We start from the raw sequence: 24,448 nt of genomic DNA on the forward strand, positions 1-24,448 counted from the left end.
GGACCGTCTTTTTGGACCCGGCTTGCCTTCACTTCACATTGGTGCTCTTGATCACGTGAGTAGGACTGTCTTTTTGGACCCGGCTTGCCTTCACTTCACATTGGTGCTCTTGATCACGTGAGTAGGATAATCGTACATTTGTTCTTCCACCTTCCTACCTGTTTTGATCTGCACTATGTGGCGCCCTCTGTCTCTTGCATTACAGAAATTTCCAAGTTGCTTAAAATTGCATGATCTATCTGAACCATGGAAGAAAAAAAAATGGGTTTAGTATCCCTTTAATCTTCAACAAAGTATACCAGGAGAATAAAGCAGATTAGATCATAGAAGTAATTGGAACGTTGTGTAAAACTGAATGTTCTATCCAAATCACAATAATTAAGTAATTTTGACTTTCGTTTACTCTGTGCCTGGATCCCAGCTTAGAGCTACAAATAAGATACTCGCATGCTTTTTAAGTGCAATAATAAAGGAGCTTTTCATTTAGTAAAACAGTCTCAATCAAGTCAGTCGCACCTTGTTAATCTTGTTTTTAGCAAATACAAATCATGCACTTTGTTAACCCAATTCTAATGTAATCATTTTAATTATTATTCCATGTTAAATAATCAAGCAGCTGATACGAGTTCATTGTATTCAAAGATGCTTCAGGAACAGCCGTTCAAACTGGCTGGTCTCTCTCCCTCCTTCCACTGAGGAGTTGATTTATTTTGCTGTCTCTTGTTTACCTAGCTTTTTCTGTAACCATTATTGAAGTGTAATCCAATCAAACAAAGTAAAGCAGGACTCTCATAAAGGTGAAGAAGCCTCTTTGCCAAGCTACATAGAGGACTTGTTGTACATACCTGTAAGCAAATGTATTACATTATAGACATTCTTAATATAGGTGATGCTTTGAACAGGCAAAAGCAGCTATTTCAAATCACAAAATAAAGTTAAATAAGCTATCAGTAAATCATTTACCATACACCATCAGGTACTGTGGATCATTAGGAACACATTAAACGGACATTAAACACTAAATACATAGTATAGTGTTGAGGTTATTTCCTACCTACATCAATTCATGGCTATCTCCATGTTGAAATCTATCTTTCATTGCATTCCAGTGCTGACATGTTAGCATATGGGCAGCAACTATCCTTCAGATATCTGCAGTAAAACCTAGGTTCCAAAATGTTTTTGAGACAAAGATACATGAAATGCATTTAGTGTGTAATGTCCCTTTTAGTGCTGCATGTGTTAATGAAACCAATTGTATATCTCTTTGAAAGATACAGAGCATATTTAGGGCTAGATTTACCAAGCCCCTACGGCAGCAAGTTCTCGCAAGAACTTGCTCGCCGTGATTTATCAAGCAGCGGTCACCAGACCGCTGCTTCCCTAAGCTATTCGCCACCTCTAAACTGGCGAAATTCAATCTCCTCGGTCGAGTATGACCGTGGAGATTGACAGCTCCTGCCCGCGCGTGATTGGCTGTGCGCGGGCAGGGGGCGGGATTGCACGCGAGCGCAAAATTGCGCTCGTGTGCAATGCCAAATACCTGCGGGTAATTTCGCTCCGCCACAGGCGAGCTGAGGAGTACAGGGGCGCGTATACGTGCCCCTGTACGCCTCAGCTATAATAAATCTAGCCCTTAGACACTTATTTTCAACTTTAAGGAAAAGATGCAAGTATTGTGTGAATGTGGCTGTTCTGCATTCTTTACATGGCCACTAGGTGGTGCTTTATTCCTATATATACAACATTTTTACAAACTTGCTTATCTTTGTTCATGTTGAAACCAAGTGTTCAGGTATATAAGTAATATACAGTTTAAAAAAAAAAAAAAAAACACAAGGCAAAACTATTAGTGGTCAGCATTCAGTAACAAAATATATTTTTGTTTGGTTTGCAGTCATTACTTTAAAGAACAAGCTCAAGAAATGCTTTGATGCAACCGTTCCATTCTAATAGTTCTATTGCTTTACAATGATGTACAAGCAGAAGAACAGGAGATGTTATTTGTTTTCAGCACAGGAACATCAGTTTAAAAAAAAAAAAAGCTGCAATGTATAAATGCAATCATCCTTTTTTATATACAGCAAAGAAAAGCAATTAACAAATACAAAAATGAATTGTGTTACAAATCTATTAAAAAATAGTGTCAAGTTTTTCCAACTTATGTTTCTTTGTCATAGAAGCCTTTTCAACTTAGGCTTCAAGATGGCAAGTCCTTTTACTTTATAGCAATTTAAAGGGACACTGAACCCAAGTTTTTTCTTTTGTGATTCCGATAGAGCATGCAATTTTAAGCAACTTTCTAATTTACTCCTATTATCAAATTTTCTTCGTTCTCTTGCTATCTTTATTTGAAAAAGAAGGCATCTAATCTTTTTTATTTCAGTACTCTGGACAGCACTTTTTTTATTGGTGAATTAATTTATCTACCAATCAGCAAGGACAACCCAGGTTGTTCACCAAAAATGGGCCGGCATCTAAACTTACATTCTTGCATTTCAAATAAAGATACCAAGAGAATTAAGAAAATTTGATAATAGGAGTAAATTAGAAAGTTGCTTAAAATTCCATGCTCTATCTGAATCACAAAAGAAAAAATTTGGGTTCAGTGTCCCTTTAAGTACTTTAGAGAAACAAAAATGTAACACTTATTTCTTCTGTTTTTAAACAAATTATATCATTTTCAAAAAATAAATTTGAATATTATTCTCTGGCTATTTTTTTTTATTTGAATAGATCATTATATATAGTGTTTATTTGCTGCATAATGACCCTTTAAAGACCCTTTATAAACACTGAGATTCCAATATGAAGTGTCTCATTATGTGTGGTAAAATATACTTTCATTATTTAGTTTGCCACTTTTCCCTGTATTTTAACCCTGAAAATTGTTGGTTTTCCAATTTTGGGAACTGGAAAAAAAACATGGGGGGCCCATTTATCAAGATCCGTATGGAGCTTGAAGGGCTGAGTTTCTGGTGAGTCTTCAGACTCGCCAGAAACAGCAGTTATGAAGCAGCGGTCTAAAGACCACTGCTCCATAACCCTGTCCACCTGCTCTGAGCAGGCGGACAGGAATCGCCACAATTCAACCCGATTGAGTACGATCGGGTTGATTGACACCCCCTGCTGGCGGCCGATTGGCCGCGAGTCTGCAAGGGGCTGCTCACAAGAGCTGCTGGTGCAATGCTGAATATGGAGAGCGTATTGCTCTCCGCATTCAGCGAGGTCTTGCGGACCTGATCCGCACTGTCGGATCAGGTCCGCAAGACCTTTAATAATTCGGCCTCATGGTCTTAATCTATTCAGAAAATTTTAAAATATGTCAATGTGTACTTCTAAATTTCAGAACAATCTTGTGATTACAAAGTGTTTATAAGCACACTTTCTGAGGCTCCAACTCCTACTGAGCGTGTGCAAAAGTATATACATAGATGCATATTGTAATTGGCTGACAGCTGTCACATGATACAAGGGGAGGGAAACTTGGATTATCTTTGAAATAAGCAGTAGAATATTTTCTGAATATTTTCAAAGTAAGTACTAATGCATTATCTTTTATTGTGTATTTGTAAATTATTCAATTCTACTATATTTAGCAGTCCGTTAAAAAAATCCTGATTCCTGTAATGCAGTGGTTGCTAATATTATCTATGTAATATTCTCAGCCTTAAGCCAAGAGGTCTGATCTAAAAATACACAAATACTGACAGTGTATAAAAGTGCTTGGGGCAATGAGAATGACAACTTTCTAAACTGTACACATGTTGCTGCTGAGTAATATTTTGGCTGCAGGCTATACTGTTAAATATGTCCAAAGAAAGAGAAGTGAGACTTGCCAGGCTTTTATCTCATGCTTACTAACAGTCAGAGATCCAGTCGGCACAAATATTGAGGTCAGTGAGTAATGATGAGTTGTTCTCTGTAAGGTTACTATAACGACATTAGCAAGGCGAACAGCACAATGTTTAATAAGCTTTTAAATAAGGGCAGAGATGCTTTTGATTAAGATTGCACTGCAAGTCATATAACCAAGCATCAACATGCTATTTATCTTCTAGATGAAAGCCGTACATGCTGTGGCAAGAATCGGTATTATTTTAGGGATTTGTATAAGTTATTGTCTAAGATTTTGTTCTGTATAAAGTTTTATTATGAAGACCTACCCTATGTAAATATATGTGCAATGAGTATGGGTCTGCTGTATGTAAGTTTTTAGGGCAGGTGTGCCCAAAAGGTAGATCGGGATCTACCAGTAGATAACAAGGATGTTGTGTGATTTCCCAGCAGTGACAGCATGGGCTCAAGGATAAAGAAATGTAAAAATATTTTGAATTCTGCCTCACTGCAGTAGTCTTCAAGGCTATTCGTCCTTTTATTAAAGGAAGGGCAATTGATGTATGGGTACCCCTGTTTTATGGTAAGTACATAATTACACTTTGGATGACTCTTTCTGTAAGGTTATGTACTAGAAATACAAGCATTGCAAAGTACTGAGCTCTATAGCAACAAATACATATAGTTTAACAGGGGTCAACAAATTGGTTTAAAAGGATAGAAAACTAAAAAAATGAAGTGTGCATATGTTCATTTCAATTTGAATTAGAAGCATTTTTGCTATATACTTCCATTAGCAAAAAATCTTCTAATATAAAAGTTATTACTGATTTTCTGAAGCATACGCACATATTCTGTGAGGGCCGTGCACCAGTATTTAAACACCGCACCTTCTCAGAGGGTCAGCAAGTAGCTTGCATGACACTAATTATGTCTTCAGAAGCAATTCACACCACAGCCACCTCTCTGAGCATGCATAGTGTTTGAAAACTGGTCCACAGGCCCTCACAGAATATGTGCATATGCTGCTGAAAAACAGTATTGGCTTTTAATAGAAGCATTGGTGCTAATGAAAGTATTTTGCAAAAATGCTTCTATTTGAGATTAAAATCACCTATACACATTTTAATTTTTGACTTTTCTATCCTTTTAAAATTTAAGAGGCAGTAAAAATATTTAAGAGCCAGACAGTGGTTGTTGTATATAAAGAATAACCTAAAAAGTTAGGAGACAGAGGTAATATTCTAGGAGCCAGTGGCTTCTGGGTTTGTTGAGCCCTGGTTTAGTACTCTTTTTGTTTTTTATCTTTGATCCCAACTAGCAACAATTATTTTCTGCTAGTTTTTACACACATATTTGCTGCTCTTTCACATCCAAGGTAACTATATATATATATACAGTATATATATATATATATATATATATATATATATATATATATATATATATATATATATACTGTATATCATCCCATATAGTTGTATGTAGTTTTTGTGGATAAGTCAAAAGAGCATAAGTGGCTCTAAAGAGTGTCTGAGCATCATGGGAAATGTAGTTCCAAAACATTGCTGCCCCTAATGAATCACTAGTGCTCACACCCCCTGTAGGGTACTGTATTTTTGAAACATTTCAAGCACTAGAATGTAAGATGCATCCAATTGTAAGTTAATATCAGGGGTCAGGTCCTACAAAAAAAGTGTGGGAACTCACCAAGATTTTCACCCCCTCACAATTAATATTGTTTTATATATATATATATATATATATATATATATATATATATATATATATATATATATATATATATATATATATATAAATACAGTGTGTATATATATATATATATATATATATATATATATATATATATATATATATATATATATATATATATATATATATATATATATACACACACACACTGTATTTATATAATCTATACACTTTGGTTAATGAAAGCAAATTAAAGCCAACAAAGGGTTGAATTGGTTGCCTTTGGGCCTGAGAAACCTCCTCTGTCACTGAGTCTCACCCACTTAAGGTGCAATAGTCCTATTTTTGCTGAGGGGACCTAAATAACCCCTGAGCAAGACAGACCGAAAGCACCATGTGTTACACACATTGCGGGATGATCACACAGCAGGATCGCTGACAGATTTGCATTTAGTGTACTGTAGGAAGTGTTACAGCCCATTACTAGAGAATCTCACTATCCTTCTAACCAGACTGTGCTTCAGCTCCTCCCACCAGCAGCAGCAGTGTTTACTCAAGTGTTTCTGTTCTGTTTCTAGAGGGAACTTAGTGCATTAACTCCATTCCCATGCGTTTCCGCTGGACTTGACCCTGGTTAATTTCATAATGCATTTTTAAATATAAAACAGGACATTTTAAATGCTTGATTAAAGGAACATTAATGTCAAAATTAAACTTTTCTTCCTAATGGGAAAGAGTCTACAGCCGCATTCATTACTTAGGGGAAATAAGAACCTGGCCACCAGGAGGAGGCAAAGACCCACCAGCCAAAGGCTTAAATACTCCTCCCACTTCCCCTATCCTCCAGTCATTCTTTGCCTTTTGTCCCAGGAGGTTGGCAGAGAAGTGTCAGAAGTTTGTTTTATTTTTTATTATATTTTTTATTTATACTTTAATTTAATTTTAATATGTGTCTTATGGAGGGTGCTACCCTTCGAAATGGGACAGGAGTTTTAAGTAGTCCTGTTAGCCTCTCGTGGAGGGCCTGGGCGAAAGTTAGAGTCCGGAGATGCAGTGGGAGGTTTCCCTGCGACACCATCCCGACTCGTTATAACAGCTCCTTTCAGCACTTGGCGTTGTCAAACTTCGGTTCGTTACCTGCTGTCTTCCCTTGAGTCCATTACGGAGGCGCTGCTACTATTCTTCACACTTGAAGGGCCATGTTCCTGTTCCACGGAGTAGATTCTGGTAAGATCGTTTCATTTTATTACATTTTCTGTAATGTGATTTATTATGACAGTATAGTATGGGCCTCGCTGAGGCACCTTCAGTACAGATCTTGGAATCAAGGGATATTTCCTCCCTAGGGTGGATTGGTGAACGGGTCTCTTATCATGTTTCTTATGTGATTCAACCTGCATTGGGTATGTGTGTACGGGCTCTGAAGCTGAGACTTGTAGCGTTACTCTATGAGGTGCATAGTGGTTCTTTTCAGGGCTTGTGATTGCATGGCCTAAGACTAAAAACCTTCGGGTTACGGGTATATGCCTGTTTGTTTATACTTGCTTCTCCTTTTATGTGAGCCTAGTTTTGCCGCATTTCGGTGGTGCGCTTTTTGGATTTCACGGGGCATCTGCTGACTGTGCATGTTTATGCTTGGGCGGGGTTTCTTCCCCTTCCGTATTCCTGACCGGGTGGCGACGGAGGAAAGAGTCTGCTCCGCTGAGATCTGGTCATAGGAGGTGGTGAGTGCCCCAGCCATTGTGTGTCAGGTGCCAGTCGTTTTTTTCCAATATTGTGCGTTTTTCATTAGTCCCAACCATGGAGGATTCTGATGCCGGGACTATTGTCTTATCAGATTATGAGTCGTCTTCTGACGAGGATTGTCGTTTAGCCCAGTTTTCGCAAGTCTACCACTCTTGTCTCTTGTGCCTGCATGGTTTGCCGGGTCCCTCGGGCTCGGGGGACCTTGGGTCTACTGAGCCATCGTTCAGTCGACTGAGCCATTCGTTTTAATATTGTGAATGGCACTATAATATTCCCCCGGGGGTGATTGTTCCCCCATGTTGTTCCTTTCGTTATAGGATTGTGCGGCTGCCTGTCCTACTATGACATCTTTTTGATTTATTGGGGGATCCTTTCCTTTATCGTCCGGGGACTTCTCAGTTCTCACACGGTTCTTTGGAATAGATGATGTGGGTAATCTTATCTCCGGTTGGTCTATTATGAGCTTTCCCAGCCTCTTTTTCTGAGGGTTCTGGTCTCTGTTTGGCAGGTCCTGCGGATGCCTTTGGTGCCCTTGTTTATTTTATCCGAGTTGGATTTATTTACTTTATATTTTTTTTTTCTACGGGAATTCTGGGATTGCTTGGATTTAGTTCTTCCAAGGAAGTCATTACCGGATTCGTCCGGAGTTAGTTATGTGCACTGTTAATTGTTAGTGACAAAAAACAAAGAAAAATGTTGCCCTGCGCTAAGGAAAAGGCACCAATAAACCAAGGGAAAAAATGGAGACCCCTATCTCCACAACAAGAAACAGAAGATTTGTATTTTGAAAATCGTGTCCCAGATGGAACCAGATATTTCAAAAAACCTTGGCGCTGCAAAAAATTGCAGCTGAAACTAGTGATTGGATAAACCGTGACAATAGTCAAAATTTTTAAAATATGAAACCTTTGGCCTCAGTAATGAGATAACGTGGTTTAAAAGAAACAATGTAAATTTATTTATACAATATTAAACATAAACTAAAAAAGCTGATCAGCAAAAGAGCAATAAAATAATTGTAGCAATTAGATAGTAAAAATGTAACAATCAAACTAACTTGACACAATATAGCAACACACAATATGGCACTATAGCAGATGTCAGTATAGCATCAAAAATAACAAAACAACCCTGGAGCTGATATGCGAAACAAATGTTGAAAGTCCGGAATAAGAGTGAGCGGTCGAGATCCACAGCTGATTCCTTGAGAAGCAGAGTGAGGCTGGAACGACAAACGGATCCAAATCATACACAAGCAGAAAACCAAACAAAAGGTGTTCACTTTTACTTACACCGTGTCTTGGTTACTGCTGCGGCGATGGGTCCCTTTTAGCAAGCTGTAGCAGAGCCGGATAAGCCTTTGGAACAAAACCGGATTTTTCAAAGATACTCCGCTGAAAGTTGCAGTTAACACAGAAGCCGGTCTGTGTAGGTAGTGTTACGTCAGGTGGCGTGGAGTGGGAGGAGCAACGCGTTTCAGCCCGGTAAGGGCCTTTGTCAAGCTCCAGAAAGGTGTAATACAGGGCTTTTTAAACCTGTATTAGCTGTGCTCATTGGTTGAATATCGCAAATAGGAGTGCCCAGCAGCAGCTGCACAGGAAGTAAATGGGAGCTCCCATTTACTTCCTGTGCAGCTGCTGCTGGGCACTCCTATTTGCGATATTCAACCAATGAGCACAGCTAATACAGGTTTAAAAAGCCCTGTATTACACCTTTCTGGAGCTTGACAAAGGCCCTTACCGGGCTGAAACGCGTTGCTCCTCCCACTCCACGCCACCTGACGTAACACTACCTACACAGACCGGCTTCTGTGTTAACTGCAACTTTCAGCGGAGTATCTTTGAAAAATCCGGTTTTGTTCCAAAGGCTTATCCGGCTCTGCTACAGCTTGCTAAAAGGGACCCATCGCCGCAGCAGTAACCAAGACACGGTGTAAGTAAAAGTGAACACCTTTTGTTTGGTTTTCTGCTTGTGTATGATTTGGATCCGTTTGTCGTTCCAGCCTCACTCTGCTTCTCAAGGAATCAGCTGTGGATCTCGACCGCTCACTCTTATTCCGGACTTTCAACATTTGTTTCGCATATCAGCTCCAGGGTTGTTTTGTTATTTTTGATGCTATACTGACATCTGCTATAGTGCCATATTGTGTGTTGCTATATTGTGTCAAGTTAGTTTGTTACATTTTTACTATCTAATTGCTACAATTATTTTATTGCTCTTTTGCTGATCAGCTTTTTTAGTTTATGTTTAATATTGTATAAATAAATTTACATTGTTTCTTTTAAACCACGTTATCTCATTACTGAGGCCAAAGGTTTCATATTTTAAAAATTTTGACTATTGTCACGGTTTATCCAATCACTAGTTTCAGCTGCAATTTTTTGCAGCGCCAAGGTTTTTTGAAATATCTGGTTCCATCTGGGACACGATTTTCAAAATACAAATCTTCTAATTGTTAGTGACGCATGTTGTACCTGGCTGGTCTGGCTTGTTTTTTTTTTTTTTTTTTTTTTTTTTTATACACTACACTTTACTTTGCGACCTTGAAGTCTAAATGTCAGGAGCACTTGGGCTGGCCGTGTCAGTCTGCTCCAGAGACATGGGCCAGTGGAGTTGCACCGCGTCCCTTCGCATCCCCGGCCTGAGGGGTGAGGTCCTTGCTGCTTCGTGCAGTTCTGGCCTTTTGGGCTGCCCTTGGCGGTTCTTCTAGAGCAGTGCTTTCCAAACTGTGTGTCGTGACACATTAGTGTGTCGGCAGCAGTGTGTAGGTGTGTCCCTGCTTCAGCACACATTTTTTTTAATTTAAAATTATTTTTACATTTTTTTTTTTTTTGGTTTCCGACTTTATGCATATCATGAGGTTGACACGTGATTAATACCTAGTGGGTCACAGATCATCTTAACCTATTGGCGCAGCTTAGTGGGAACTGAAACTATTCCCATTGGTGACACATTGGCTCCTGACTGCACGTGTAGACTCCTCAATCAGCTTGTGACTGCATGTGTAGTCAGTGAGTGGGACAGCAGTGTGTTTGCAGCACGGACAGTAGTCAGTCGTAATCGCATAGCTCTGAGGGCGGCAGCTTAAATGCTGAGCGAAAGTCGGTAGTCAAAGTGTTGTTTTTTTTGCAGCTAGCTCCCTTTAGTGCATTCCTGCTCCTGCTATTGATATATGGATAGGAAGTGGAAGCTTAAAATGCTTGATGATGAAATGCAAATGTCTTTATCTTATATTCTACTAAATATTCAGAAACCGTGTTCATCTCATCAACCTCATACATCCCATTAAAATAGTAAGTAGCTATTGGTGTTATTGAACTTTTTTTTAATTCTTGCACATACTTACTTACTGTTACTTGTAAATAAATTTCGTTATTATACATTTTATGTGTGTGTCCGTTTCTCTTAAAACAAGTTAGTTTAACCTCCTGTTTGCTTGTACAACTGAAGTACTGTGTCGTGAAATGATGTTGGTCTAAAAAGTGTGTCACCAACATGAAAAGTTTGGAAAGCTCTGTTCTAGAGACTAGGTGCCGTCTAGTGGCTAGTATAGGTCTGGTTATGCTGAGGTGGCTATTTACTCCTACCTCCGCTTCGGGAGCTTTTGATGCTCTGATGGGATCTTGGTTGTTGCAGCTCACCCTGGTTTTCTCCGGTGTTGTCACTGGTGTTTTGGTCATTTTGGCTGCCCCCCTTAGGTCAGGAACCGAGGTGAGCTCGGTCCTTGGAATCCCATGCCTCGTGACTGCTGGTCCAGGGTTTTTCTTCTTGGACTCAGGATGCGTGTTTTATCACAGTATATATCCTGTATCCTTCTGTGCTTGCTGTTCAAGGTCTTCCTTTTCCTCAACGTGTTAGTCTGCCAGCTTGTGGGGCCTCGGGTCCTGACTAGTGGAATCTGACCCCTTCTTCTCGGATCTCAACGTAGGTTTGGGAGGGTAGTCTAGGGTTCTATCAGTCCAAGTTCTGGCTATCTTTCCTTGTCCCTGTTATCCCCTTTGGTGTTAGGGGTTGGGTCACGATGGGTTCCATGTTTTCCTTGGGAAGCTTGGAACTGTTGGCGGATTGGGTACCTGTGGGGAGGTCAGGCTTCTGGGCCTTCCCTTCTTAGGGGTTATTTGCCCTATTGTCCTTCTTAGGTCTAGTATTTGACTCTAGCCTGCTTGACCTTTCCCTTTTTTGTCTCTGCATTTTGCGGACCTTTGCTCGGCACATGGTGGGTGCACGTTAGTTGCCTTGCTGCTGTTGTGGGGGCTTGAGAGGCTGTCTTTCATAGATCTTATTCCTTTTTTGTTGGGCTCTCGATGGTCTGTCTTGACTTTTCTCCTATGGCCTGTGGAAGACTCCCCTGGCGGGGGGTGGCTTTTGGGTCTATCGCCTCTCTGCTCTTTAGGGCGTTCAGTGCCTGTGCATTCATCGGTAGATGGTTTAGGTATCTTTGGACACGTCCTATGGTCTTTTCATCTGGGGGACTCTGGTTCCCCGTGGAAGGAAGGGTCACGTTGGTACTTAGTGTTTTTTTCAGAGAATCCATCCTGTTAGCTTGGATGCTTGACTTAGATCTAGCCATCTATGGATCTTTCAGTTTGAAGTTCGATTCCAACTGGTTTAAATACATTTATGTTGCCTTGTGGGCTTGCCCTTTGGGATTCCGTGTTCTCAGGTTTGTGGGAATTATCCCTGGGTTATGGTAGTTTTTTCTTCAACGTGTGCCTGGTTGTTTTTCTCTCCCTCTCCTTATGCGGGGGTGGGGCTTTGTCAGCTGTAAGAGCCTGTTGGTTAGCTTCGCTACCTAGCGAGCGGTAGGTTTGCAGTTTGACTCTGCTGATGCTATTGCACCTTGGTCGCTAGCACACTTTAAGGGTCCATTAGAGGAGTTTATTTGCTCCCTCTGGAGGAGTGGGATCCTTAGGGATTCCTCAGTTATCGAGAGGATTGGTTCAGCCGGACTGCTCTGCGGCCTGTACTGGTGTTGTGTTGGTCTACACCGTCTAGGTTGCAAAGGAGCGTGATATTTTGTGTTCCTTCAGGTAGCGGCTGTGCTTCCTCTCTCACGCCTTTAGCATGATCATCTTTTTCTCGATCTTCTTCGGCTGCAGAAGTTTTTCCTAACTTGTGAGGCATCCTCAGTCTATTGTGGCCTGGGGGTGAGTCTTGGCTGTGGTAAGGGATTTTCTACTCGTCCACGCTCTGTAGTGGTTTCTGCGTCCATTTGTCCTTGGGATCCTTTGTTTCTCTATGGTCATTTTCCTGTTTTCTGCTGCTGTCTCTTTCTGTCCTGACATATGCTCAGGTGAGACTAGCGAATGGATCTTGGTTGTCTTCTTGAAGACCTGAGTTGGTCTTCTGTCCTGCTAGTCATGTTTCCCTTGTAAGTTTCAGGGGCTGAGACTGGGTTGTTGCCCCTGAGAGTGGGGTCTTCGAGCCTTTGGATTGTCGGTGGCTTTGCGTCTCCGGGGTCGTTTTTTTCTTTCAATTATGTTGTTCCCTGTTTCTGGACGAAACGGGGCTTTGTTTTTTGGGAATATGTTTTTCGGTGGGTGCCTTCATTGGTCGCCTCTTACCCTCCCGTCTTGGCATTCTGTGTCCCCTTTGGCTTGGGTATAAATTTCCCATAAGTAATGAATGCGGCTGTGGACTCTTTCCCATTAGGAAAACATAAATTATTCTTACCTGATAATTTCCTTTTCTTCCGTGAGAAAGAGTCCACAGCCCCCCGCCCGTTTTTGAGGTGTTGTTGTTTCATCTTCTGGCACCTTTTCACCTTGATGCTTCTTCCACTGTTCCTTGTTCCTCGGCTGAATGACTGGGGGATAGGGGAAGTGGGAGGAGTATTTAAGCCTTTGGCTGGTGGGTCTTTGCCTGGTGGCCAAGTTCTTATTTCCCATAAGTAATGAGTGCGGCTGTGGACTCTTTCACATGGAAGAAAAGGAAATTATCAGGTATGCATAATTTATGTTTTCATTATTCAGAGTGCATTAGTTAAAAAAATAAACCCGCTGCACTCCTCTGATGAAGAAGTTCTCTGCGGCTTTGAAACACGTTAGGATTTGAGTGGGTCTCCCGGTGTTTTTCCAGTGCCTTTACAGTACCTTACCTCAATTGCAGCGTGTTATCTCACACTTGTATCAGGCTGTTCCCTTACCTCATATCTGATTGAGGGCATCTTATGACTGGATGAGAATATACTGAAGAAGGTCCCCAGACTGAGCCGCTTGAGTGTCTATGAGCCGTTGCTGAAAACCTTTAATCCTTCTGCCGCTGCATCTTATTGAAAAACCTTCTCTGGACAGCATGTGTGATTTCCACTTGCCTCCTGTATCTGGGCTGTAATCTTACCTCATAGGATTGAGGTTTTTTCCTGTAAGTAGGAATCTCACCTACTTTTTATTTATCATTACACTGTATCATTAACAGTATACTTTTTGTGGCTTTGTGCATATTTCCATAAGTGTACTTATAAACTGTATCATTTATCTGCCTGTGTATCTGACACAGAATTTGGGACTGATATTTTCATGCTTATACTCGCATGTTTTGTTTTTACTCATAGAATTGTTATTATTGTTACTATTGTTATAATTATTCTGGTTTTATCGTGAAAGACGTTTTTAATATTTCCTCTACCCCCATAGCCTCTTAGCGCTGTAGACACACTCTTCATTTGTCCATTTTTCTTGCATATGGTTTGAGGCCCATATATTATAGTTTCTAGCTGCTCCTTGGCTATTTACTTCTTTCTCATATTAGCGCTCTTGTTTGGAACCATACCATCTTGTTCCTCTTTTACTCTCTCTTTATATATATATATATTAGTACCAAATATACATACATAGGCAATATAGGAAGTAAATTGGATAGCTGTTTTTTGTACACTTGTACAATTTTTGAATCCTGAAACTTTAATCTATGCCCTTTTAAGAAAATTATGTTTATGTGTAATCTGAAAGGTTTTTCTCTGCCCTCTAGAGGTGTGAATTTCAGGTCAATGGGCTTACATTTGATTAGAGTGTACCTGCTTTTTAAATCCTAGCGTTTGTGAAATGCTTGGATTTACAAATAAAGGGGGCTTTCAATCATGAAGTATAAAATGCTTTATGCTGAAAGTTCCTTTATTTGTCTGAAGAGTTCGCCACGCTGAGCACCTCAGACAGCCCACGGCAGAACGCTATTTTGCTGTGAGGTGATCTTAGCCAATAGCATGCTAGCTATCCGGCATGGTGCCAGCTGGCCCATACGGCTATCGGCTAAGAGTTGGAAACCTCGCCTCACAGCAAAATAGCGTTCTGCCGTTGGCTGCCTGAGGAGCTCAGTGCGCCAAACACTTCAGACAAATAAAGGAACTTTCAGCATGAAGTATTTTATACGTCATGACTGAAAGTCCCCTTTATTTGTTCCATTGGTAAATCCTAGCGTTTAACAAATGCTAGGATTTACTATGATTTTAAGTACAAGGTTTGCCAGATGTCCAGTATTCAACCAGACAGCCTGGTATTTTAGCAAGCTGTGCCATAAAATCTTCACAAAAATTATGTCAATTTTTTTTTAAAGTTTATGTTTACTTGTGTTACTATCCACTAAAGAAGTAAAATGATTTATTTTTATGTTACTGGCAATACAGGGGTAAAATGACTGCTCCGTTTAAAATAAACACATGGTTGGATCAAGAGCTGGGGCTTTTGGAAGAGGGGGCATTATGTGACCCCACCTACCATTGTTCCCAGTCACCTAGATGTTGCCCAATATTTGTGTGGAGGACAGCTGCCAAATGTATAAGTAAATGCTCATACACTTTACACTGGAACTCATTTATGAAGCCGCATTCACAGATTTGGAGCCCTTGTGGTTCAGATTCACACTTATGCACTTTTTAGAAGCAACCTATCTTCTGAGCCACCTCTGAAATCACCTTGAAGCTATCAGACAGGGGCAACTGACAAACCCCTACTGTTGTGTTATTGGTCGCATAAGAGCAGGTGACATGATTACCACACACATCTCTTGTGCAATCTTAAAATATGCTGATGGCGATTGCAGGTGAAGAGGTTCCCGGTCTGGGAACTCCTCTTTCTATATCTGATTATGCATTAAGTGGGTTAAAGACTTTTAATAACAATTTTCAGTAAAAAGCAAGTATTATATGACAAACAATATTTTGTTGCTTCTAAGTTTGCTGCTTAGAGGTGACTGTGTTATGCAGCATTAGGAGTATCTTTGTATTACAGTTTTTCTGTGACATGCAACTTCTGTTATGTAGTAAAACCTAGCCAGTGCACTTTTCATTTAGAGAAGTCCGTTACTTTATGACAGAATAGGTGTAAGTCTATTTTCTTCTTAAACGGGAAGAGTCCACAGCTGCATTCATTGCTTTTGGGAATTCAGAACCTGGCCACCAGGAGGAGGCAAAGACACCCCAGCCAAAGGCTCAAATACCTCCCCCACCTCCCTCATCCCCCAGTCATTATTTGCCTTTCGTCTCAGGAGGTTGGCAGAGAAGTGTCAGAAGATTGAAGATAGTCTCCTAGGGAGGGTAGTATTCTTCGAAATGGGACTGGAGTTTTAAGTAGACATGTGCATGACGAAAAAATTCGGTTCGGTTCGGATCGATTTTTTTCGAGGTTCGGATCGATTAGAATTCGGAAAATTCTGAATCGATTCGTTTCGGATTCGTTTCGGATTAATTCGTATCTGAAGAAATTCGGTTTGATTCAGTTCGATTCGGAAATTCGGCATTTCGGTAAGTGTTAGGTGGGATTAGACTAGTATTATACTGCATATTAGGTGTTAACCTAACATACTGTACAATACTAGTGTAATCCAATGGCCATCCCGAATTTACGAATCGATTCGAACTAATTCGGTTCAATTCGGTTAATTCGGCAGAATTTTAATTCGGAAATTCGGTTCGATCCGAATCGCCGAATTTTCCGAATCGAACCGAACCAAACCAAATCGCACATATCTAGTTTTAAGTAATCCTGTCAGCCTCTCAGTGAGAGCATGGATGAAAGTTAGAGTCCGGAGATGCAGGGGGAGTTCTTCTGCGAAACCATCCCGACTCATATTAACAGCCCCTAGGCAATCAGCATTGACAAGTTTCGCTGCCTACCTTTATTCTCTCAAGTCCATGTCAGAAGTGATGCTTCTATCTGTCACACTTGAAGGGCCATGTTCCTGTTGTACGGCGTAGATTCCGGTAAGATTGTTTAATTTTATTTCGATATATGAATGTAATGTTAACGAAAGAAGCCAGGGTCCCAGTGGGACTCCTTTATCTTAAATGTAATCAAGGGTTAATGTCTCCTGAGGGGGTTATTGAACAGGGGGGACTTTAATCATGTTTGTTATGTGATTTTGTCTGCTAATGTGTAGTGTTACTTGGGCTCATAGCTATTCAGACATAACGGCCATATATCAACAGTTTGCGCGGCCCTATGGACTGGCACACTTTTTTGGCTTACATGATGCACCTCGTGACCGGGTGTGGTCACGTTTTATTCCATTTCCGCAACTTGACCGGGTGGTGACGGAGGAGAGTATGTTCGTTAGTGGTCTGGTTCACGGGAGGTGGTGAGTGCCCCAGCCATTAGGGGGTGTAAGGTGCCTTTGGTGTTTGTCCATAATTTCAATCTCCAAGTTATGGAGGATTTTTTGGAGACAGATATCTACGATTCAGAGTATACGTCTTGCGATGAATATGAAATGGCCCGGGTTATCCATGCCCATCAGTTATGTGCCGATTGCCGTTCTAGAGTACTTTCTTCCCCCCGAATCAGGGAATTTAGAGTGTGCCTGAGGATTCCATGTCCTACGAGGCGCGTGCCCCAGAACCTTCCTTTGCTACGCAAGCAGGTGTCCCTACGGCCGTTACTCCTTCTCCGGAAGGCGGCTTGTTTCCTCCAGCGGTTACAGCACGGTTCCGCATGGCCATATCTATGGCGTTGGCACATTTATATCTCCCTAGAGAGGTATTTTTAAGATACTGTCCATGTCCTGTTAACCGGGGTCCATCGGGTATGGGATCGCCTGAGTCAGTTAGACATTCTGGGGAAGAAATGGCCTCTGAGGCTTCAGGGGCCCTACCCTCGGGGCCGGGGCGTCCATTGACCCGGCGGGGGGATCATTTTGCTTTCCGTTATAGACTGGCACGTCTGCGTGTTCTACTAAGGCATGTTTTGGCAGTGATGGAGGATTCCGACCCTACTGGGCCGAGGGATCCTCGGTCTTCTGTGCCGGATGGCAAACTTGATTAGACGTGTAGGGATGAAGACAATTACTTTAATGTCTACGCTTTTTTCTTTCTTTTAAGTATCTGTTCCAGTTCTGAGCTTGGGAGGATGGGGCCTCTAATTGGTTGGTCTGGTTGGCGTGTAATTTTCCTTGGGCGTTCACCCTCGGGTGCGGCCTTTCTTTTATTTTAATCTGGTTAGGATATATTTGGTTTGTTTTATAAATCTCATGTCTGTTATAATTGTCTGTTGTGGGAACATTTCTGCTCTGGAACTGTACTTGCGATTTTGTGGTTGTGTGCGCACTTCCTTGGAAGCTGCACGTTCTATATGATTATAGTTTGTTATTGACCCCTTTGGGGTTTCATTTTTTATTGGACCTTGGACAGTTCCTTATACCAGACTGGTACTGGTCAGGTGCTAGCTGCTGTTCCTTATGGTTTATGTTACCCACGTGGTGCCAGTGCGCTGGTTATCTTGTTGGGTGTTGAGTCGTTCACTTTGATGAAGTGTTCGTGTTATGTTTGTTTTATCCAATTACTTGAGGGGGTGTTTTCATTTTCTTATACGTCAACCTGCTCCCCGGTGAACGGAGTGTCTGAGGGTTTGTGCCTCTACCATTTTCCTTAGGTTGGAGTCCGGGTAGCGGACCTGTCTATGTCTCCTCATGGGTTTGGGAGGTCCTTGGCCTCGGAACCTAAGTTTCCCCATTCCCAAGGGTTTGGAGGTCTGGGTGACCGCCGGACAGCCTGGGTACCAGTTTAGATGACGTTTTTTCGTTCTATCTTGGTATCTTACGGGTGTCTGTTTTTATTGTGGTAGTCACCGGTACCTATTGAGGTTGCTGGGACTGATTTTTTCCATTTTAGGGTAGTCTGGTCATCTGAGTTCTGAGGTGCGTATATGTCCGTCTTCCCTTGTTTCTGCGTATCGCATGCTGTCATAAGAGGGGAGCGCAGGGGTTGAGTTTTCCCCCTTTTTTTCTCCTCGGCAACCGTCCCTGGTTTGCTCCGCAGAGGAGTTGTGGGGTTTTCCATGGTCTTCCTTGTGTGGTACAGGGATTCCCGGGAGGGTGATCCTGTGAGGATTTTGGCTCTCCGTCTAAGTGGCTTGTTTAGCCTGCTGGGTAGCCTAGTGGGTTGCCAGTTACCCACATGGCTAAGGTTGCGATGTTCTCCATTATATGGAACCCTGTCCCTGGTGACCTTCAGGGTCCCTGGAGAGTCTGACTCCAGCTGCAGCTGATTGTCTCTTCACTTGTATACAAATTGCAATAAGAAAATAATTTTTCTTGGAATATTGCATTTGAATCTCTATGAGCTCTTGTTCTCTGGGATTGCAGAGGGTAAAAGGGTTCAGCTCCACCTAGGGTGTGGGTTGCCATCTCTTAGACCTGTCTAGATGTTTGTCTATGCTCTTGGTCTGAGTTCTTGCAAATGCACTAAGTAGAGTGCTCTTCTTGGTATGAGGCAACCTAGGGTTTCCTAAGGTCATACGGCCTGCCCTGTTTTTCCGGGGGTCTGACTTAGGGCCATGTCTCTTGACTGAGTTTTGGGTCCGGATCGTTATATTTGTCCTGGGCAGTTCAGTTTCGAACCTTAGGGTTTAGACCGTCTGCTTGTCCCTTCAGGAGATTGGTTTTTCTCTCAGGGGAGCTTTGGTTCCTGCCTGGAGGTTAGTCTGATGCCTTTCAGATAAACTTTCAGTTGTCACCAGTGGCAACTTTTGCACTTTGAGTTGAGGTTGTTTGTCTCAACTGAGCTGGTGGTAATGGTCATTGAGTTATTGCTCAATGGTATTGCTTACCGTTTCTTTTAAGCCTGTTCGACCCTGTCTATGGCTGGGAAAGTGGTCCTCTTGGCATTTGTCCTCTTGGGGAGGATTTTGGAAGTGCTACAGTTTCCATGGAGACCCTATGGGTTCTGTCTTCTTGTTCGAGGATTTTTCTTCCTCCCTTGCGGGCTTGAGGCTATGGAAGCTGGTTCTGGTACTAGGGTATCGTTATGGCTCAATTCCCTATCTCCCTTTTTTTGAGAGTGCTCCTTCTTTATGGAAGGGTAATGTGCAAGGGTTACGGACCCTTGCACGGCATATCTATTTTGGGCCACCTATAGTGACCGGATGGTTTGCCTAACTGCCTAGCAAGCGGAAGTTTTGCAGTTTGCGACCAGCTGCAGCTATTGCATCTGGAATGTGTGCTTGTAAGCTGTTTGGCAGTCGTGGTAGCATGCCTGATGCTAGTTATTGGTCAGGGGTTCATTCCCCTTAGGCTCTCCATTCTCTCTTGAGTCAGATGTTGCCAGCCCTTTTTGGCCTGGGTCCGTTTCTTGAAGTGGGGTCTGACCGTGTACTCCTGTTGGCCCTCTTATCCTCCCTGGTGGGGGGTTCTTGGGTGTCCCTTCCTCCACTGGTTACATTTTACCGCTGGTGTTAAATGTCTTTTGGGGTCCGGATTCGTCCTGGATGGGATTTTTCGTCGATATCCGGTACTCTCTGTGGGATGGGGTCCGTTGATGGCTTAGGCTTCATTTTGCTTCCCTGGAGCTGGAGCTTGCAAGTCTGTCCGTTGTGATTCTGTGTTTCACAGAAAGTTTTTTCTGCTGGGACAGTTGTTCCTCCATCCTGTTGGTGAGCTCCGAGTTCCTTCGGTCCTGATACGGGTTTCCTACCTGGAGGCGACTAGTTATAGCAGTCTTATCTGCTGGACTAGGGTTCTGGGGAGCTTGTGGCTCTTTGGCACACAATCAGTCATATGGTGTTGTGTCTGAGGATCTGAGGGTGGATTTTGTTTGTCCTAGCGTTTGCTCTCTCATTAGTTAAGAGTGTCACTCTGGGGGATAGGATCTTTGTCTTCTAAAGAGTTCTTCTCCTGGGTGGTTGTCTTGTAACAACTTTAGTTTTGCTTGTCTTGGGGTTTTCTTCCCTAGTCTGATGGTCTTTTGGATCTCCTTCGGGTACTCCGTTCTCTCCTTAGGAGGTAGGTGGAGGTGCTCTTCGTGTAGTGCGTGCGATGGGAGCCTGCGGGACTTGGCTTCTCGGAGGCATTGTGCTTAGTGGAATCTAAAGATTTTAAGTGGTCTCCAGCACGGCTTTGCCGGTTGTTTAACTGATGGGCAGTTACTTTGTTTCTTTTTATACTGTTCGCCCTTTGTTTGCATTCAATGTCCTCTATAGCTTGGATATTGTTTTCCCAAAAGTAATGAATGCAGCTGTGGACTCTTCCCGTTTAAGAAGAAAATCTTAAATTATGCTTACCTGATAATTTTCTTTTCTTCTGACGGAAAGAGTCCACAGCTCCCCGACTGTGTTTTATCGAGGAGGCGGCCGTAGTTTAGTTTCTTCTTCTGATACCTTTTTCACCCTGATAGTTCTTGTACTGTTCCTTGTTCCCTTGGCAGAATGGCTGGGGGATGAGGGAGGTGGGAGGAGGTATTTGAGCCTTTGGCTGGGGTGTCTTTGCCTCCTCCTGGTGGCCAGGTTCTGAATTCCCAAAAGTAATGAATGCAGCTGTGGACTCTTCCCGTCAGAAGAAAAGAAAATTATCAGGTAAGCATAATTTAAGATTTTCTCTCATATCTCACTGCATTTAGAATACACCAGAAATTCACACTTTATCAACCCTACCATAGTTAGTCATATCTTCCTCTTTGCCATTAAATAGACATTTGAGTTGAAGTTTAAATGTGCATCAATATTGGGATTGGGGGGCATGCCTTGCTTCATAGGCATTCCCCCCTGATGTGATCTCATCATTGACATCAAGTGATCGCATGAACGATTGGGTGATTTCAATTTTTACTCATTTATTTACATCAGAACTTTGTTCTGATCCCGACAGGAAGGGGTTAAATAACTTTCCAATTTACTTCTATTATCTAATGTGTTTCCTTCTCTTGATATCCTTTGTTGAAGCAGCAGCAATGCACTACTGGGCGCCAGCTGTATGCACTGGGTGAGCCAAATAGATGAGGCATATATGTGCAGCCAACAATCAGCAGCTCCTTAATCTACCTAGGTATCCTTTTCAACAAATGAAATAAGGAGAACAAAACAAATTAGATAATAGAAGTAAATTGGAAAGTTGTTTAAAATGACATGCTCTGTCTAAATTATGAAAGACCATTTTGGGGTTTTATGTCCCTTTAAAGGGACATAAGGGTGTGTTACGTCCTCTCTTAAACTGAACACGGTTGATAAGCCAAACAGGAGCAGAAAATATGCCAAACCACCAATTACTGGCCAGAGTCAGCTGAGAAGTGAATGTTGCATAGCTGCTCAAAGGCAGATTTTACTGTGAATTTAACACTATTGCGAGCATTAAACGCACAGTTATAGGCACAAAGTAGTGTAACAGTAAAGTGCTCTAGTGCATTACAATATTTTGTTTTAAGACTGTTATGTGTACAAATGCCTCTAATCAGGACTGAAATGCATTGATGTGCATTTTCAGTTTGACACTAGATTTTTACTTTAAAGAGACATGAAACACAAACATTTTTATTTCGTGTTTTGGATAGAGACTACAATTTAAACAACTTTCTAATTTACTTCCATTATCAATTTTACTTTCCTCTCTTATTATCTTTTGTGAAAGAAACAGCGATGCACATTGGTGAGCCAATAACATGAGGCATAAATGTGCAGCCACCAATAAGCAGCTCCTGAGCCTATCTAGATGGGTTTATCAACAAAGGGTACCAAGAGAACAAAACTAGATGATAGAAATAAATTGGTAAGTTGTTTGAAATTGCATGCTTTCTCTGAATCATGAAAGAAAAAAATTTGGTTTCATGTCCCTTTATCTGAAAAGGTCTCTAAAACGTATGTCATTATAGCAAATGATGTATAAATACAAAAGTAATTATAGCTGATTGTTTTTCTTTTCTTCTAGGTTTTCTTTGATTACCGACAGTTTGTAAACGGATAAATATCATCTAGAACATTCCGGAATTTAAATCAAGTAAGAATAAAACCCAATGATCAACTGTCATGTAATTCATGTAGCTGAGTGGCAATTAAATGGTTTGTTACACAGTGAAATTTAATGGGACGTACAGATACGTTTTATATATTCACAGTTCATATCTAAATTGAGTACTGCAGTGCAAAAAATCTACAAGCAAATGTATTAAAACATTGAAACTGACATTTTTATTTCACTTTTTATAGTTTTTTTGCAAATCAAGAGCAGTCCAGATATGCACCCCTTGTAAATGCTGTTGAGTATGTGGCCAATCACATTTCTTTGCTATGTGCTGCAGCCCACTGATAGCCAGTAAAATCCTGTTAGTCATGCACAATCTGAATATAATCTGTATTTCTTGTTGAACTGCCCTTTTAAAGATGCAGCAACAAAATAAAAATGAGACACATAAATATACATAAATATACATATATATATATGTATCCCTTAAAAATACATTTTTACCTATTGTAAGTGGGGATTTTCAAAAGTAAAAAAGAAATGGTTGTATTGTTGGAATAAATTTGTCTTGACTAGAAATGCCCCGAGTTATATGTTCTGCAATAGATTTATTCCACTTGAAACACAAACATTGAACTAAGCAATCAAAGGATGAACGCTCTTCCAGCTGCAGTCTTTCTGGCAACAATACTTTTAGTTTTTTGGATAAAATTAGATCAACTTACTGCTGCAAGGGGAAAAAAATCAAAACTCATAAATCATGTTATGATGATGTTGCCATTAAAAAAAAAAAACTAGAGTCCTTGCAGAAATGTTAGGGCACCACTTGATAAAGAGAGAGAGAGAGAAAAAAAAAGGCCATCTCTAATAACCAACAAAATATAAGAGTACAGATCACGACATTCTATTTTTAAAAGCCGTAACTCAATCAGAATGATATTTGGAAATGTACATTAAATTCCTCCTAACAAACCAATATGGATTCCATTCTGGCATTAAATCTTAAGCTACATGACAAATATTGCTTTGTTGTAGAAGGAAATAAACCGCTAGAGGAAGGAATAAATATTTCCATAAATAAATGATTATAACTTACTGTAGGTCGTGAAATGTCAAGGTAATTTTTACATTATGGCTACAACTGAATTTCTGGTAAATAAAAAAATTAAAAAATCAATGACGATATATTTGTAGCGTAACTAAGCTATTATTTTTATTTAGACGGCATAAATGAGCAAGGCTTACGGTTATATAGTAGTATTTAGATTATAGAACACCATGATTAGATCTATTTGTATGTTTTATTTAGTGTTTCTGGTAGTCTGACCTTCTGATAAAAGACAGAGCAGACAAAAAAAAAATGATTCTGAGTCATAAAGTGTTTGGAGAATTTATTGGCTAAAAACTCGTTATCTTTGTGCTTCACACATTCATGCCAGCGTCTAAGAAAAATAAGAATAAAGGGCATTTTGTCTTGTATTTCTAATGTTTTGTCTTTTATAAGACAAAGAGACAAACTTTACTTTTATTATGAAGGAACTAGAAACAGATACTGCTAACAACCCAATGTGATGACGGGTCTGGGTTTTCTCGCTGGTCAAATTCTTTTTTTTAATAACTTTGACCACAAAAATGCTGCCTGTTGCCAATGGAAACCAAAAATAAAAGTCTAAGCTTCTCTCACATTTTTAAAACTTTTTCCTACATGGCAATCCAGCAGTGTAAAAGGGACATGAAACCCACGTTTTATTTTATGATTCAGAGAGAAAATACAATATAAACAACTTTCCAATTTAAATAAATTACTGAATTTTCATCATTGCCTTGGTAGCCTTTGTTGGAGGAGCAGCAAACACATCTGGTGAGCCAATGACAAGAGGCAAACATCTGCAGCTACCAATCAGCAGCTAGTTCCCAGTAGTTAGCCTACATAGGTATGCTTTTCAACAAAGAATTGCAAGACAACGAAGCACATTAGATAATAGAAGAAAATTGGAAA

At 40.9% G+C, this 24,448-nt stretch overlaps 1 protein-coding gene across 1 annotated transcript in view; it reads left to right on the forward strand.

Annotated features, from left to right (window-relative positions):
* The window catches only part of LZTS2 (leucine zipper tumor suppressor 2), a 378,469-nt gene that overhangs the window by 140,311 nt on the left and 213,710 nt on the right, over positions 1–24,448 (forward strand). The window contains exon 3 of the mRNA XM_053692473.1: positions 22,417–22,485. The gene's annotated coding sequence lies outside the window, so the exon portion shown is untranslated. The remainder of the gene's footprint in view (positions 1–22,416; positions 22,486–24,448) is intronic.

Source organism: Bombina bombina, chromosome 9, assembly GCF_027579735.1.
Source record: "Bombina bombina isolate aBomBom1 chromosome 9, aBomBom1.pri, whole genome shotgun sequence".
NCBI classification, from domain to species: Eukaryota; Metazoa; Chordata; class Amphibia; order Anura; family Bombinatoridae; genus Bombina; species Bombina bombina.